The 18,799-nt window shown below is 40.2% G+C and overlaps 1 protein-coding gene across 2 annotated transcripts in view; it reads right to left on the reverse strand.

Annotated features, from left to right (window-relative positions):
• LOC307041615 (protein FAM200C-like) overlaps positions 1-18,799 on the reverse strand; it is a 78,563-nt gene that overhangs the window by 31,517 nt on the left and 28,247 nt on the right. The window contains exon 2 of one of the 2 annotated variants that reach the window (XR_013808821.1): positions 6,188-6,376. The exons of the other annotated variant lie outside the window; for it this stretch is intronic. The gene's annotated coding sequence lies outside the window, so the exon portion shown is untranslated. Of the gene's footprint in view, positions 1-6,187; positions 6,377-18,799 lie in introns of those variants that run through there. 2 annotated transcript variants of the gene reach the window in all.

Here is an 18,799-nt window from a genome sequence, read left to right on the forward strand (position 1 = left end):
AAGCATACAGAGGCTCTAACCCTTTGGTTTCCCATTGTTGTGAGACAGAGCATGATGGAAGACGTACATAAACAGCTGAGTGAAATTTGCTCGCCAATTGCCCGGACCCGAAGCTATGAAAAGATAATTGGTGCTGTTAATGTTGTTTTCAAAATCCTCCCATAATTCAATCCCATTACCTTTGATATCTCTTTTAACACATGTTTATGATCCATTGGGGATAACAACATCTGTATTTATTATTATTCTGTGGTGCATAAAGGGGCAAAAAGCAACTTTAATTCCAATTGCGGTAAGTAATTTTCATTAAATGTCAATTTGTTATTAATTCAGAGCAACGCTGAAATCAAATAGTGTTCATTAATCACTGTGCCGTCCAGCGGGCTGCTAATTAAAATGTTGGGGGCGAGCTCGTTATTCACTGGCAGACCTGATTGTTAATGTCGACTCATTGTCCTCCTCCACCATGCTATCATTTATTTTCTTTGGTTTTCTTGTAAACTCTTGTTAATTATTAAATTGCTTTTTTGGACCCCTGGTGACACCTTTCAGATCGTCATCAAAGTGCTGCCACTGAGAGGAAGTCGTCCTCTGGTCTGGGACAGTCTGTGGCAGGCTACCATATCAGGGATTTATCTGTTTGTTTTGAGGAATTTGATAAAACAGACTAATGTGTTTTCTTATCTTATTTTAAATGTAACTTTTACAAGGAATTCCTTTGCAATAGTTTGTCTGTCATTGTAAATATAAGGCATTTATTGAATAAATAAAGATATGCATTTAAAAAGTGGAAAAGCATCATAAGCCGTTTCATGGAAAATGTAAAACAGTTATATCCATTTTCTGTAAACTCACATATATCAAAACGTGCGGATTCTGCAAGTGAGTGCTTCTCTCTGAATCAAGCTTCAATTGACATTTGTGTTTGTTCTCGACAACATTAAAACGAGCCACTTAGAATTTTTGTACAGACTTAGTCAAAGCAAATCAATATATTTTCTTTCTCAAAACTGCTTAAGAATTATCTGCAGAATTACCACATTTGTGTGTGTTCAACTACTGAACTACATTTGAATTTGCAAAAGATTGCTATGTTACAGGGTTTTTATAGTGTATAGTTCAACATGATTGAATAATTAGCGCTAGGCGTTCAAACAGAGGTTTATTCCCACAGCAGCGGGCACAGAGGACCAAGGTCGGTGTCTTCGACTCACACACCTCAGCCAGGGATATAACCTGTTTTCCTACCCCTCAATTATGCATGTTATCCACCAGCAGCCATATGTCTCTGTCAATACCTTTTCCTAGCATTCAGTGGCGGTCTGTGTGGGATTCGTGTGCGTTAAATAATGCAGTACTGAAAGGTCAGGAGGGAGATGAGGAGGGGGTCAATGCTTTGGCGAGTTGCACACGGGGAGGGTTGGAGCCGAGGCTCTGAGAAGCTGCCGTTAATTTCCAGGTCAGTTCCAATAATGAAATGCATACGGTAAATGTCAAACAGCACCCGTCGACGAGTAATCCACCTCAGCTGGGAAATAATGAATGGCTTTCTTTAAGACCCCAACTAACTCCTTCGAACGAAGAAATCAGCATGCGGCTGAATTATTTTTAGTCACAACCTGCCTTCCCTGTTTCTAACTTTTCCTTTTGCGGTTTGAAGTTTAACATGACTGAAGATAAAATACAGTTCAGCCATGAAAGAATAAAAAAAAATCTTGATATGTAATTGTTATCTTCTCACAACCACGGCAAATGTCAAGTCATTACATTACTTATTCATAGTTCCTGGATATGCTGTTCTTTAAAAGGCCTTAAAGGTTTACAACAAATGAATTGTGTAAAAAAATACCAAATCATTTACAATTAACGTCTTCCTTCCCTTACACCTGTTGTTAAAGTTATTGCCGTTGAGCTAAGATAAACTGACTGTCCTCTGCTTCACAGTTAGACTATATGTAACAGGGTTAAACCAGTCTAATACTTGCAAGAAAAGCAAATAAGCATATTTCCCACCATGTGAAACTATTCTTTGAATACCATGACAAATACGTTTTACCTGTTGTGCAAAGTGCTAATCTACAACCACTTCTATTTGACAGCTTCTAGAGAACATGTCAGAAGGAATTAAGAAAGCAGATGGTTGACTGTGACACTTTGATTAACCTGATATGATAGAAGGAAATGCTGTACTTCATGTTCCTCTCCGGCACTATGAAATTTTAAATGAGACATTCCAACCAACAACAGTACTTACAGTGGCATGTTTTTTTTGCAGAAACATGGCATTTCTTTGCTTCTAAAAGTTAAAATACAGCTACTTTAAAAAGCTGTCACGGCTCTTCACTGCGATGAATATAGACACTTTGGCTCCTATCAACAACAATATGCAAATCACACCTCTCTTAGTTTCATTGCCATAAATTATTGAAGTGATTGTTTGGAAGATAACAACAACACGGCTACCTTTAGTGGAAGACGAAAGCTGTAATGAAAGGGGGAGAGGACTCAAGGTGAGCGTGACTCACAGACTACATTATCTTTTGGTTGCTCTGTTCCAATGTCAGCGGCAAAGACAGATCTTCCTTTCATCTGTGCCCTTGTTCTGTTTTCTTGCGTGTGCGTATGTGTGAGAGTGTAAAATATGCTGGAATTTGTGAGTATGTTGTGCACAAAAGTGAGGGAAATCGCTGGAGAAGCATCAGTTAGTTTGAGAGGCGTTGGGAGGGCGGGCTGGTGAGGGAGGGTGGAAATGACTAACGGCCTTTTGTGTAATTAATGAGGACAGCGTTGATTTCCGCCGATAATTTAGCATGGTTGCCAGCGCTTGACTTCTGATCCCCATTTACCCTGGCTCTGTCTCTATTTAGATCAGCCTAGTGTGGGAGGAGTGTGTTAACCTTGGAGAATACACACACATCACAGGCAGATGCACAGAAACACACAACGCCTTATCCACTTCCACACACAGGACCCCCCCTGAAGCCACCCACACATACACACACAAACATTTATGCCCCCTTCCTCTGTTTCGCTCCTTCAGTTTTTTTCCACACGCATGGATCAACCGTGCACGCACATGCAAACAAGGAAAAAGGCATTTGAAAGCACACACACACACACACACACACACACACACACACACACACACACACACACACACACACACACACACACACACACACACACACACACACACACACACACACACACACACACACACACACACACACACACACACACACACACACACACAAGCACCTGAGGCAATGGAATAAATGCATCTTTAATGATAGCAGATAAGGACTTCCAACCAGGCCTGTAGTCATAGCTCAGTGATTTGGCTAGCAGGGAAAGGGATTGTGGGAATGAAAAACAAGCCAGTGGAAACTTCTGGGCCTCCAGGAGTCAGCAACCAAAAACCCACAGTCAGTCAGTCGGACAGAGAGGAAAAGCTCCGAGCTACTCTTTCAATATGCTCTAAGATGTTAAACAGGAAGTGTAAAACAACAGAACTGCGCCTTTTGCGCTTTTCAACTTGCTAGTGAGAATAAACAGCCGAATTGTATTCAAATCGCTTGTGGGTTTTTTCCGAGTGGACATCTTTGTAATGCTTTGTTAGTTTGGTCTTGTGCTTTGTTGCACCTGTTTATGAAATTGCTAATCACTTTCTGTTGTGACACGTTAGCAGATGTGTGAATATGCATGTGAGCGGGTGCCGAGATGACGGGAGCAGCATTGATCAGAATACATCCGTCTGGGTTATTGTTTTGGGGGCTTATTGTGTATTAGTAACATATGTTGGCTTAAGGCTCACCGTGTTCAGGGTCCTGTAAACCCCTGATTGACATGCAAGCCTCGGCATTCTTTATTCATTCACTTCTATCCAAACATCAATGGGACTGGGCTGTATTGCCAGCCAGAGCTTAAACAAATGGCACGGTTCTCCCTCAGGCCGCACAGCTGACATTTCCTGGATTTATTATGCATGTGGATGGGCTGCAGGGGATTCAGGTGCGACTAGATAATACTTCTGCTATAATAGTGGGTTTGTATTTCTTTCAACAACACAAATGCCCATATGGCACAGGGGAGTTTTGATGTGTTGGCGTTCAATATTCAAGGCCTCCCCGTGACAGAAACACATGCGTGCCCTTACATATTTTAAATACTTAATTCCACTGTTACTTATTCTAAAGTCTGTTCTATGTTTATTCTTTTTTTTTTTTTTAAAGAATGGTATAGTGTTTTTGCTGAAATGTAAACATGCATCAATTCAAGCATAGCCTTCAGAGATATATGCAAAATGTATCAGTACATTTACATATACACTTGTGTGGCATGGCTTTATAGGATTACTTAATTTATTGTCATTGTTGACTGATGTTATAGCTTCCTATATAAAACTGAAGTATGTGCATGTGTGTGTGCGTGTGCGTGTGCGTGTGCGTGTGCGTGTGTGTGTGTGTGTGTGTGTGTATGTTTCTTCCTCCAGCCTAAGTCACTAAGCCCACCTGTCAGTGCATCCATCACTGAGGCTGACTAGTTCTGCGTAATTAAACCTCGCGCACACTAGTGTTGCGAGACCCCCAACTGCCATCCATTATTCATGCAGGTATGTTTTGAATTTGTTTTGCAATGGACTCCAAGCTTGTTCCCGGACACCCCAAGTGTTTTAAAACAGGGCTCCAACCTTGGCATCAACGTCAAGGATGCAAAATAAAATACAAATAAATCACAACCCGGTGCCATGCTGCCCCTGCTCACACACCCGCCTCTGCCCATTTCAAGCCTGCAATGCCACAAATGATAAGCCTCTTATTCGTATGCAAAACAGGGGCAGAGGGGGTCGCCCAAATGATCCTACTGTTGGACGAGACCGGCTCAAAATGCAGCGTGAAACTCATTAATCAGAGACAAGCCGATGTTGCTGTTGCAGGTAAATGTGGCTGAAATCCTGGCCAGAGGTTAAATATGCCTTCAAAAGCATGAAATGTAGTTTTCTCAAATAACGGGAAGATTAACTAATTCTGAATGTCAACCTGAACTTTTCTGGATTCATTTATCAACACAAATGTTGCTCCAAATGCAGGTATCTCAAAGGGGAGACTTCTTTGCATCCAGTTTTTAAGAAAAAATATGTGTTATGCATTAACAGTATGTACTCTGTCAACATCTAAAAGACAGAAAACAAAAGGTATTCAACTGGACCATAGTTTCAATTTATATTCCTACCGCCTCCATTTATAACACACAAATATGTCAAACATCACCTACTCTATCAAATCTACGATTATAAATCACTCCACACCAATGATTTGGCACTTTAAGAGGAAGAGGTGGTAAAAAGAGATGGATCATCACCAAAAACAGGAACAGGACAAAAAAGAAATCCTGTCAAGGGTATTATGGAAGTGTCTGAGAACGAAGGCCATAGATCAGAGCGTGGGATGGCCATTTGTTCCTGAGGAATAATAGCTGTGATGTGTGTCGGACCCGCTGACCCGCTGGAACAATAAAGCCGAGCTGCCGCTGCCTAAGAGCAATGACCTTGTACGGTTGAAACCTGCCCGAAACAGGGGAAAAAAGAGAGATGGATGTGAAGAGAGACGCATGAGCAGGGAGAAACAATTACAATCTATACAAAGGCTGATTCCTGTCCGACACCGCCACTCACTCTGCTGGGAGAAGATTGTTGTCGGCTTTCTGTTAACAGTAGAGTGAGAAAAGGGAGGCTTTTATAAGAGATGAAGGTTGCAGAGGTGTACTGCAAGACAGGGCGCTGCTATTCCTCAAATATAACATTTTACCTCAAGTAAACCTGCTGGTGCCTGGAGTGTTTTTATTTCCCTGACTAGAAGCAGATCAGACATTTGTTGTTCAAATTGTGAGCTTGAATTGATTTAAACCAGAAACCCAACTTTAAAACAGTTCGTTTACCATACCCAACTTTCTAATAACAATCTACATTCTCTGTCTAACAAAATGTGATGGTGATCATTTTCACTGTTTTTATTTGTAATTATTGCAAGAATGAAATACATTTATAAAGATTCCCATCAAAAGATCTGAAGACTTGTCTAAAAAGGGGTGCGGTATCCATTAGCCAAGACAGATGATTACTTTTGTCACATCTGAAAAGTGTGTGAGAGAAATATCTGGTGTGAGGGAAAAATGGCAAGGTACAAATCAAAGGACAGAGCCATTCAGCCACCTCAGAGATAGGTAACAAAAGGCTTTCCACGAGCTGTGGGCTTCTCACCAGATAAAAGTCTGTCTGGGAGACAGGGCGGCAGGCCGGGTTCATTGTGCTGCCAGGGGAGGTGCAGACAGTGGTGTGAAAGGAGCCATCAAGGTTGAATGGGTGAGAAAAGGGGATCTGCAGGAGCAAATGAAAAGGGCCTGGATCAAGCATGCCATTGGTCTCAAAAGGATGAAATGACGCTGCCGTGTATGGAGGCAGTCTCAACATTTGACCACGAGCAGCCATGTAATCACAATGCCAGGGATAAAGAGGAGAAACATCTGAATTCAGTCTTTTTCAATCATCCGGAAAATGTATTATCCTGTCAAAAAAATTAGTTTTACTGTACTGGAAGAGTATGACTAAAAACCACTTTCTTCATTTTTTGGTTTGTGGCATCTTTAGTGTGGACAGATTTACCATGCAGCATGTCAATGTGAGCTTTCAATTAGCTTTGAACTCTTTTTTGATTTGAAGAATAATCATTTGTGTATTGAGGAATCTTTAAAGCTGTCTTTCCTTTTAGCAGAAGGCAACAAATCCTAGGCAAACACACATATGTTCCGGGCACTGGTTGATTTTGAGATCGAGGGATATTTTGCTTCTATAACATGTCTTCTTTCATACTACTCATTATCATGGATGTCAACAAAATAAAACAAGACTTTTGATCTTGGCCTCATTTCATGTTCAGATCTGTGTTCTGGAAATGTCTACAAATTAGCACATATTTAATTAGTAAATGCCTAATTTCCATATTAAACATAACATTTCAGTAAACTTGTAATACAAAAAGTAATTGCCTTAATGTAAGTTATCAACTGGGGAAATTTCATGTTGGTATTTATTACAATATTTCCCCGTAACATGCCAGCCCAAGTTATTAACAAAAGCTCTCCATGGTTTTAATTACAATTCGAGAGAAAGAGGCCAAAGAAAAGTTTATTTTAGCACATTTGAACAATTTGGCTTTCATTCACACTGAGCGAGGTACAAAGCAGGGTGCTGGGCTGACTTCTATCTCCTGAGTCACAGCACCCATTTTTATTCAAAGGATGTATCTGTACCATCGACCCCTGTCTCAAAACTGTCTGCAAACCATCTCTCTTTTTTGAGCAGTTTACTGGAGGCTTTAGTTAACGCGGAAAGTGCAACACAGTTAGAAACGATGATGGCTTCCCCTGTTCTGGACTTCCAGAGGTCTCAAAGGTCAGCACTGTCAGGACGGTTTGAAATGTGAGGGTCAAAGTTCACCAAAGTTGAGTGTAACAGGAAGGAAAAAAATGCATGGGTGAATCTACGCCTAAAAAAAGAAAAAGGTTCGCTTTAATCCCATGAAGATGAATCTATTTTGACGGTACATCAGGTCTTCCAGTCCACTTCTTACCCTGACAACCTGTCAAAGCCTGCATACTTTTAGAGCCTATTTGTTGTTGATACAATCTGGGCAGCTGGCCTGCGGAGCTGCACTGTGTACCCTAGTTGGACTATGGCCCATGTCCCAGTTGTGGCATAAAGTTAATGATGTGACCACTGCCAGCACCTGATGAATCACATCTCATCTGCTCAACAAATATAAACCTTCTTGGCGCATGATGTTTCACAGTTTGACTTATTTCTCTTATGAACAATAATTTTGTATTTTATTCTTGGTGATTATCCTAAATAGCGCTCAAATGGAGCATGGCAAACTTCTGCTGACTTAAACATGACAACTGACTTGTAGAGATGCAGAAAGTTGAAGTGGCCTTGGTATGTCTTACTGTAGCTTCTCTGCTAGACTCAATCATTCCCCTATTCAAAAGTCTCGGGACAAATTGTTGCGTCTGAGCATTTGTACAAAATCAGCTAAATAAGAATAGGTCTTTGACAAATCACACTGTCAGCAAGGATAAAGAAAAATGAAGCTAATTTGAAGTGGGTAGGACAGGATTTGTCATTTTGTGAGTTAGAGAAAGTGCTTGTGACAAAACCGCGGTGATGAAAGTGACAACCAGGTCTGATTTAGTCTGAATGCCTCCTAATTATTTCAGTTTACTTTTAAGCACTAAGTGTAACTGATTCATAAATCACAAGCGCTTTTGTCATCAGTACGGTTTGTAGTTTGCATGTGAAACCACAAACCTCCGACTGGCGAGCTTTGTTCGGCGAGGACGGCGGTGATTCACGCTTCTTGGGACATGCTCTCTCCCCTCGCACGTTCCAACGTCTCCAGACACCAGGTGGTGTCACGGCAGTCTGCTGGCATGCAAATGTGTCCCCAACAACGCTTCAACTGTTACGATTCCCCCATTTGTCACAGGACATGTTCATTACCCACAGCTTTGGGCCCAAAATTAGTGTCGGAACACGACATCCCGGCTGTGTGATGAATCCACCCGCTGCCTCCTTGTCCTCCCATTTCAGATCGAAGGGTCTCCTATCTCCCCTTTCCTCCCTCCTTCACTCTGCTACGTCCTTCACATCTCTATGCCTCTGTTCTTTATTTTTCACAAAGAAATATTAGTCAATAAGGCTGTGCGCAGCAAGGGCCCAAACCTCCACTCCAGAGGACGTCACATTACCCTTCCAGATGGTGCGCTAATGTTGCAGTGGATATCAAGGTGTTCCAACTCATCATAATAAGAGGGATCCATTGGCGTCAACTGTCATTGAGTTATAACCTTGCAACAATACGTGGCGTCTTAGCGGAGGAGCTTCGGTGTAATGTTATGGTAACCTTGTCATGAGGACAACAAAGTGACACGTGTTGATAGATGGAACGCAGTAAATGGTTTCATGCATGTTGTGGGTATAGTAACTGCTAGGAGAGGTCAGGCACAGTAATTACATGCCACCTCATCTAAGGAGCTATTATTATTCCCATGCTAGAGTTATTTGCACGACAGGATTGGGGTCGATTTATGTCTCAGTTGAGAAAATGAATTCACATTTGGAGCTTTATTTAAGCAGATCTTCATCAGAGCAGTGGCAAGGATTGCAGTGTTTGTGTATCATCTTACATATTTATGTGTTTGTGTTGAGCTTAATGCCTTCACCCGCTTCTGAATATTTCAGACGCGTTTCTTGTTTCCTGGCAGATTCGACGCACTTCACCTTGGCTAACACAGAAAACCCAAAGGGGAAGAAGGACAAATAGACAAACAGGGCGAAAATCACTACATAAAACAACAAAGTCCCCTTTGCCTCCAAAAAAACAGCACAACATTTTATGCCATGCCACCCCTGACATGTATTTATGCGCCGAGACGGTCTCCCGCCATAATGAATGCAAAGCCAGCGCGCAGACGTTCAGTCATTACAGAAGGACAGCGGCTCCGCCCTACAGTTGGAGAAGACAACGGCGTACTTCCCACTTTCACTTCCCCTTCCCCTCTTCCCCCACTGTGGTAATGGTTTCTCTGACCTCTGTCTCCCCATTACTGTACGCTTCACCCAACATCAGCCGTCAGACGGCATCACTCATCAAGGCACATCAGACATCATGAACGCACCAGCGCCGCCTCCATCGCCTGACGCCAGTCGCATCTTCTGGTGACAGCCGGTGCTTGTAGGATGATAGAGATGAAGCGAACTGTGTTTGGGATGGCAATGATGACCCTGATGATGACCTAATTAGGAGAGTGTTTGTCATGATGGAGCCAGAGAAGAGTTATGGAGGAGTGGAGGTAAAGATAATGAGCAGAAGCTCATATGGTTATCATATGCAAACAGATGAATATTAAACACCTGCATTCTGATCTATTGTTTTAAACATTTAGAATGTGACTCTGAACTTTGGTCAGAAGTCAAGGTTTCTCAGCTTTTTCTGCTTGACCATGACGTATTTTTGATTTAGTAGCATTTCTCAAATGACCTAATAAGCTGCAGTAAATAAACCTAGTGTTGTTCCTTTGTCAGAGAGAGGCAGTTTAAAGGTTGTCTGTAAGGCTGCCAGCTTCACGGCACATGTTTACTCCATGGGACATTTGATTCATAGCCCAGCCGCCTCTCAAACTGTGTCTGTAAAGAATGCTTACATTGATATGACACCTGTACTATCCCATGGAGCAACTAAGTGACTGCAAAGAAAGATGGCAGTATCAATATCACACTAAGCACAGACTTTCACTTTTTACCCAATCAAGATATGATACATATTTCGGGTAACCAGTCTTGTTGGCATTATTTTGACTGTGATTGAGGTTTTTTTAATTCAAATACTTTACAATGTTATAGTTGCAACTGCATCAGTGTTTATGCTTGTTGTGGTATTTATATGTGGAGGACTGCTATGTTTTTTCTGTATAATAAGTGTGGTGCAGACTATGTAATGGTGTTGTAACTGCAGATGGAAATAAATGGAATAAATCACATGTGTTTTGTTGCACGTGGTCCTTTTTTAATAAAGAATCGTAATAATGTGAAATAATTGTCGCAAATTGTGATTATTGAGCACACGTCAAATCTAATCTTGTTACACCTTTCAAAATCTTCATTTTCCCAAGAGGCTCCTGAATAAGTCAACAATAAAACCACTAGAGTGCAGATTTATAGTTTACACTTGATTCTCACTTAAATCATGGAGAGCAGCCATGATTCGTAGAACCTGATTTTATCACATGCTGTGAACCACATGGCCACTGTCATCCTATAAGGAAGATTCATGAACTAAGGGAATTACTGTCCAGGCCTATTTCCTTTGTTTAGCTGGTGTCAGTCTCATCACTTTGACTGTGTGGCAGCTCACCAAGAGAAACCAAGTCAAGAAAAAAACATCCCTTCTGTTCTTTTCTTCTTAATCAATATTACTTTCCCCCAGGTGAGGATTAAGAAAAAGGGTTTTCGTGATAGTCCTACAAATTCAATTTCAAATTGAATTGTTCTTCTCGCAGGCAGGTGCGTTTTGTCACATGTTAACATTTTATCACTGATGCCATCTTGACAGTTTCCCTTGGCAATGCTCAGATGGTAGGTTATTAACACACGCTGAGAGGGAGGAAAATCCATATTCCACAACTTGTTGTTTGTCAGTTAGACAGTCGTCAGCATTAACAACATAGTCAGCCTGCAGGAAACGTAGCAATTACCTCTAGACTCTCAATTAATGAGCTTTATGAAAACGTTATTATTACTGTTACAGAGCCTTATCAGACCTCGCCAGGCTCCTCTCTTCCCTCCTTTAACAGGCACCCAGAGTCGAGTGCACGATATATTTGTTTAAGCTTTTAAATTCAGTTGTTTTATCTGTTTTGCCCCTAAAATGTATCCACAATATTTGTGTGTATTTAGGTGCGCTTGTATGTCTGTGTGTGCAAGTGCATGTTTTTGCACAAAATGGCCCCCTTTTTAATTGGAGGCTTTCAGTGGTAAAGTTCTGATAAAAGTAAGCCTGACAAAATTATTAATACAAATACATAATTTCCTCTAAGGAACTAGAATATATAACAAATAAGAGAAAAATGGGGCATTGGTGGACTAAAGAAATGTGTCAGTAATTTGGGAACTTTTTTTAACGAAAACGAAATGCACTGTGGATTTTGGTCTGTTTATGGGAATTTTAAATAAATATAGGATAACCCCAGATTTATCCTTCAACACTTGCAAGATTACATTGTTTACTCATCTGTCCAAGTACAAGCTCACTGTAAACAACAAATGGCCAGTTGCTTGCTGTAAAAAAAAAAGGAGAACTTACTCCTTGACGTTCTTATCTAAATATTACTGAAAATACATATTTATGTATACGGCACGGTAGGTAGGTAACCTCTAACCTAACCGCTATAGTCCTCCAGGACGCCCAAGCAGTTTATTCAGAGAAGGTTTTTGCGACTTTAAGCCATCGTACATTATTTATTGATACAAAGCTTCTATTCATAATCCTTGCATCATATTCTCCAGGGTAAAGCATTTCATCACATTTCATCACAGTGACCTAAGCTCAAACTAAAACACACATTACATTCACTCAAAACCTACCTTAAGATACAGATATCTACCAATTCAAGCCAGTCATACAAACACATTTAAAAAAGTATCTTATCCGTCATTTATAAATTCAAAGGAAGATTTCCCTCTGACCAGTAGAAGGTGTCAAATTGATAACATCGCCTGTGGTTATGTAACATCCCTCACAAATACATGTATGTGTTAATCTGCCCCCCAGCACCTGGTCCACAAGCCTTTTACCATCTTTTATCAGGTGTTATTTATCGGTCTGCCCTGTCTGACGCAGTTTAAACAGGCAAAATGCCAGGCCTGTAAAACGTTTTTTTTCTGCTGCTTCATATTCCTGGCTCAGATCGAGCCAATGTCAATGTCAGAGTCCTAAGATAGTGGGTCTCCTGTCACCCTCACCCAACCCCAAGCTTTCGTCCTCCCTAAAACGGGCCCCAGATGGAAATGGCGTGAGACTGTGAAAGAATGGTGTTGACATAATTCAGGACCCAGTTCAAAATCTTAGGTTTGACAAGATGAATCCTAGCTGCAGGCCTCCTTCTGCCCCTTCTTATCCTTCCTTCTCACCCCTCTTCTTCCTCTGTCCTTTTGAGCATGGGTGCTGGCAAAATGTCAAGGCTTCTTATTTATTTATCAACTGATTATGGTTCCCTGTAGCACCATAGTCCTGTAGAGGACTTTCAGAAGGAAGAGATACCTAAAACAGCCCTTATCTGAAGTGTCCTTTGTCCCCAGGTTCTTAGGAATTGTTTAACAGGATTATTACTGAGGTTACACAATCCATCAGACATTCAGATAGAAGAGTGAGAGTGATTTACAATGAGAATACATTTCTCTCCCCTTTCCACTTCATTTCTGACAAAATTGTGTGCAGAATAGGGGGATAAGCCTTAGTCATACGTGATAGAATTCATTTGGAATTTGTTCAGATGAAGGGGAAAAAAGGAAATCTTAACGTATTCAGCAGAGGTCAATCTCTTTAGATTTGAGTATGCGTGATAAGCTAGAAAAACTTCAACATCATGAAGTAAATTAATCATAATTAAGTCATAATTCTTTTTTCTTTAGTATAAGTAAGAGGAAGAAATATTTTGCGTTATTTGTTAATAGTAAATAATGCATTACTCAGGTAATGTACTTACGTTACATTTTGAGTGAGATGTTCTTAAATAGAGTATTTGCACTTTGTGCTACTTTATATTTCTACTTCAATACAATTTAAAGGAAAATATTGTACTTTTTCTATTTCGTGTTTTATTTTAGCGTAGTGTACAACTCTACTGTTCCCTTGGTGAAATTCACAAGCCGCGCGGCAGTATTTCATAAAATAAGCTCCTCTATTATAACTACAGTAGCTGTAAAGTGGTGTACACATTAATTATGCATCAATAATGAAGATTCAATAATGTAATAGATTCAGAAATGTATATGGGTATTTTATTGTCGTAGAACACTTTAGTGCCAATATGTTTATATGTTTACTTGTGATTTTCGAATATATGACTGTTACCTGTCCATCAGTGTTAATTAAATATGAAATACATTAAAAGTGCTGAAACAAGATCCCATTGTGAAACATTGAAACGTAAACATCCATTTGTTCTATGGTGTGAAAAATAACTCTTCAGTTATTTGTTCGATGTTTATCTAGTCGGGGGAAAAAGGCACAGGAGAGAAAATAAACCAAAGTGCTGACATGCTAAAAAGGATTGTGGGTGTTTTTCCAGGTTTGCAGAGGTTGTTGCCTAGTGATGCACATGTAATTGCAACTAAAACTGACATAACTTAATGTATTCCGGTATAAAATTAAATTTCCACGTGTTACAGATATGAGCTTTCCAATTGAAGCCCAATTAACTAAATTGATTGATGCTGGAATAGCTTTCAGCACAACTGATAACAAGAGGAAAAACGCAGAAGAGCGAAATAAACAGAAATGATGCGTGAAGACGTGCACTGGCCTCTCCAGTGGCTTGTGTCGAGGCATGCAATGATACTTGAGACGGCGTGAGGGACTCTGCAGTAGAAGCAGCTTCCCCCACCATGTGGTAAATGGTTTGTGACTGGTATTGAGTGATGCACCCGCTCTAGGATACCCAACGCTAATGTGTTCTGCACACAGTGTTTCATGCTGCATATCGAGTACCATTCAGAAAATGTCTTTGTGTGTGCACAAGGCCTTGCTAGACACAAACAGAAAACAATGTTGGAAATAGTTTTTAGGGATTTTACTTTGTACTATCCATGCTGCATGTTTCTTTTTGTATTAAGTCTTTGTCCTGTCCAACATGTCCTTTTTGTTGGTTTTTATCACATTGGGTCAAACTTATCCTTTTGTGTAGATTTAGTAAAAGTCTAGGCATTTTACTTTTAACTTACAGTATTGTTTTGTAATCTAGTAATACTGAACTTTCAAGTCATTCTAGTCAAGCCAAGACACTATTTTTAGGTTTTTATTCAAACACAATTTTCTTTGAACTATACAGTATGTTTGAGAGCGAGAAAGACAGAGAAAGTGAAAGAGAAGGTAGAATGTGATTTAGAAAAAGAGAGATTTAAAGATGTGTAAAACTGTATTTTAAAATGATAAAGCATGTTGATAACGTCACAGTTATGGTTTAGTGACACCAATGGCAATAAGAGACTTGCTGCGGAATGGGAAGAAACCCCAAATTAACTTTCAGAAAAAGCCATTATTCTACTTTAAATTGCCTAGTCACACAATCAGCTATAGTCTTTTAAAAAGTAATGACACTTTGTACGGTAACTGTTTGAATTTAAGAATAACATGGGAAAGAGTTCTTAACTCAAAAGCAGATGTGGGTGAATGAAAATATGATGGCAGATGTGTAATGCTCAGTTAAAGACACAGTATGCCATTTTAACACATTACTCAATCATCAACAGGTATTATTATACACCAGAAAAAGGTCTCATGGTTGACAATATTTGATGCAAGTGTGAAATAAAAAATAAAAAGGAATGTTCTTCGTCCTTTTTGTAAACAAGTAATTGAAAAACATCAGGGATTTTCAAAGAAAACTGCAAGAATCTCCCCAGCTGTAACAATTGCACAGGCAGGCTTTAATGCCGCTTAAAGATTATTTATTGGCAAATTATATTTTCACCCAGGTGTCTATACCCAACAATGCTATTTTCACCCAGGTGTCTATATGCTGCAACTTTGTGTGCCCAGATGCATTAAGTAAGTTACAACACTTTACATAGCACATCTTTTTGTCTGCCACCTTATTTGTATGATCTGAAAAAAGTTATGAAAATCACAACTCAATTACATAAATAGAATGATGCTTGTGACTTTCCATTATTGTTTTGTCTTATTCATGGGAAAAAAGGTTATTCACAAACATAATTCCTCTTGGCTTTTGTTAACAACATTATACTTCAAATAATGATAACAATACAATATGTAATTTTAAACATGTAGAAAGACACATGAGAAAATAACTTTTATTTTAACCACCAATTAAAGCAGCTTGAAATGTTAATGGGAGTGCTGTCAAATAGCTTTTAAAACCATTGATAACACTAAAGTAAAAGCCACACTTTCATCTCAGCCTGCTGCATGACATATTAATGGCTTGTTTTGAAGATGACACACTCACATTTGTACAGAGAACTTTCAGTGTAGTTGCCTATCAAAGAACGCCAGGACTCGTGTTCCTACTTCCTTGTGTCTTTAGCTGCTGTTTGACTCCAGTGACCTCACTTACATACAATAGAGCGGCATTATGCGATCAGTTATTTCTGGCAGGCCTTTGACAACTGTTTTCATCTTCATGCCCTCATATTGATGAGTTAATGTGCTCTTTTAGCTTTTCATTTGAGCCAGCTGCCTGGCAAGGTGAATCTCCCCCAGGCTTTAATGGCCTGCTGTACAGCATAGAGTCAATCCTACCACTGACTGATAGATAAATCACACAGAGAGAGGGAGGGGAGTGAGGGATGGAGGTGTATGTAGAGCAACCGACTGTGGGAAGGCAGGTCGTTTTTCGGCATTTTTTCCATTCATTGCTCATGTATGTATTGAGTAAAGAAGAAAAGCCCAATCCTCAATTGTTTTCTCCTATCTCATTAGCCAAAAGAAAAGAATTACAGATGCACACGAAGAAAAAAGATTGAAAATTGAGATGATGGCCACTCAATTTGGCAGAAAAATTGACTCCGACATCCTCATTTCCTCTTCCAATGGCTTCAAGACCCCCGTCATATTTTGTTGACAAAATTAATCCACCTCTTTCAAACTGTCAGTCATCCCTGAAATGTTAGTGATGCTGTTTAATACGACCGTCCACTACTGCTGATTAATTTGATGAAAGTGTTGTGAGAGAATGAAAAGAAGAACATTTGACAGACTATTCCGTCCGTCTAATTGTGTGTTTTTTTTTTTTTTTAAAGATGTCCACCCCGTAGTTTCTCACTTATGTTTGACCAAAATGAAGTACATTTCTACACAGAACCGCTTGACAATTTTATCCTTGGAAAAAAAAATGTAGTCCTCTGTTTCAAATGACCCTCCTTGATAGTGACACTCTGCTGTGTCTCATCAAATTAATTAACTGTCTGATGGATCATAAATCAGCCAACACATTAATGGGGCCTGGTGTTTTATGCTGATTCAAGCCTTTCTACATAACATTGTATAAAGTATACGTTACAATCCCTCCTTTGATCAGTGCTTTATCACACAGGCCACTTATTCTACTGTCACCAAAGCAAGATCTGCAGTGTATTTCAGAAAAGTGTTCATTTAAATCATCACATGTGCAGATACTCTAGTTAGTTTTTCAGGTGTTTGTAAGGAGTTCCATTTGTAAATGATGAAATCAAGGCATGAAACTAAAGTTAGTGTGAAATGTTTGAGTCTGAATTTTGATTTGGTGTGTGAGTAGAAAATAAGCATGTTTAACAATAATCATAATTAGAGTGATTTCAAAGTTGCACTTCAGTAAAAAAAAGAAAGAAGTCAAACTCCAGATGGTGTTCTGTTCATGCAATGTGTGTGAGGCTACACGGCGTGGTGGACACAATGACCTCCTTACAGCTTCCCTCTGCACACAGCTGTGAATCAAATGTTTCGTTGGTTTTCAAAATGTTTCCATCACCAGATCCTCCGATATTTTGGGCGATTGAGCGAAAACTATGGTTTCAAGGCAACGACGGGGCTCTCAGAGTGGTTTAAAGATTATAGTGTGTGTATGAGACCCAAGAGTGTCATCACAAGTCAACACATCATTTCAAGACCCTTTGACATTTATGAGCAAACATAAAACGTGGGAGTTTATGCTCCTTGCTTGTACACACAAGCATGTGCACACACAGCAAGTACATGCACATCAATGAAAAACATCACGCACACACACACACACACACACACACACACACACACACACACACACACACACACACACACACACACACACACACACACACACACACACACACACACACACACACACACACACACACACACACACACACACACACACACACACTAAAGCGCAAACTCACACAAATGCAAACAAACACAAACACAAACACACACCCACACCCACACCCACACACACACACACACACACACACACACACACTAAAGCGCAAACTCACACAAATGCAAACAAACACAAACACAAACACACACCCACACCCACACACACACACACACACACACACACACACACACACACACACACACACACACACACACTAAAGCGCAAACTCACACAAATGCAAACAAACACAAACACAAACACACACCCACACACACACACACACACACACACACACACCCACACCCACACACACACACACACACACACACACACACACACACACACACACACACACACACACACACACTAAAGCGCAAACTCACACAAATGCAAACAAACACAAACACACACCCACACCACACACACACACACACACACACACACACACACACACACACACACACACACACACACACACTAAAGCGCAAACTCACACAAATGCAAACAAACACAAACACAAACACACACCCACACACACACACACACACACACACACACACACACACACACACACACACACACACACACACACACACACACACACACACACACACTAAAGCGCAAACTCACACAAATGCAAACAAACACAAACACACACCCACACACACACATACACACACACACACACACACACACACACACACACACTAAAGCGCAAACTCACACAAACAAACACAAACACACACACACACACACACACACACACACACACACACTAAAGCGCAAACTCACACAAATGCAAACAAACACAAACACACACCCACACACACACCCACACCCACACCCACACACACACACACACACACACACACACACACACACACACACACACACACACACACACACACACACACACACACACACACACACACACACACTAAAGCGCAAACTCACACAAACGCAAACAAACACAAACACACACCCACACACACACATACATACAATATTGTGATACCTTTACTTTGATTTTGAAATCAGCTCATTTGCATTTTCTCACAAATGTTCCCTTCACTTTTTATTACAGCTTATGTCCTTATCAAAAAAGGAC

This window comes from Notothenia rossii, assembly GCF_949606895.1.
Source record: "Notothenia rossii genome assembly, chromosome: 5".
NCBI lineage: Eukaryota > Metazoa > Chordata > Actinopteri > Perciformes > Nototheniidae > Notothenia > Notothenia rossii.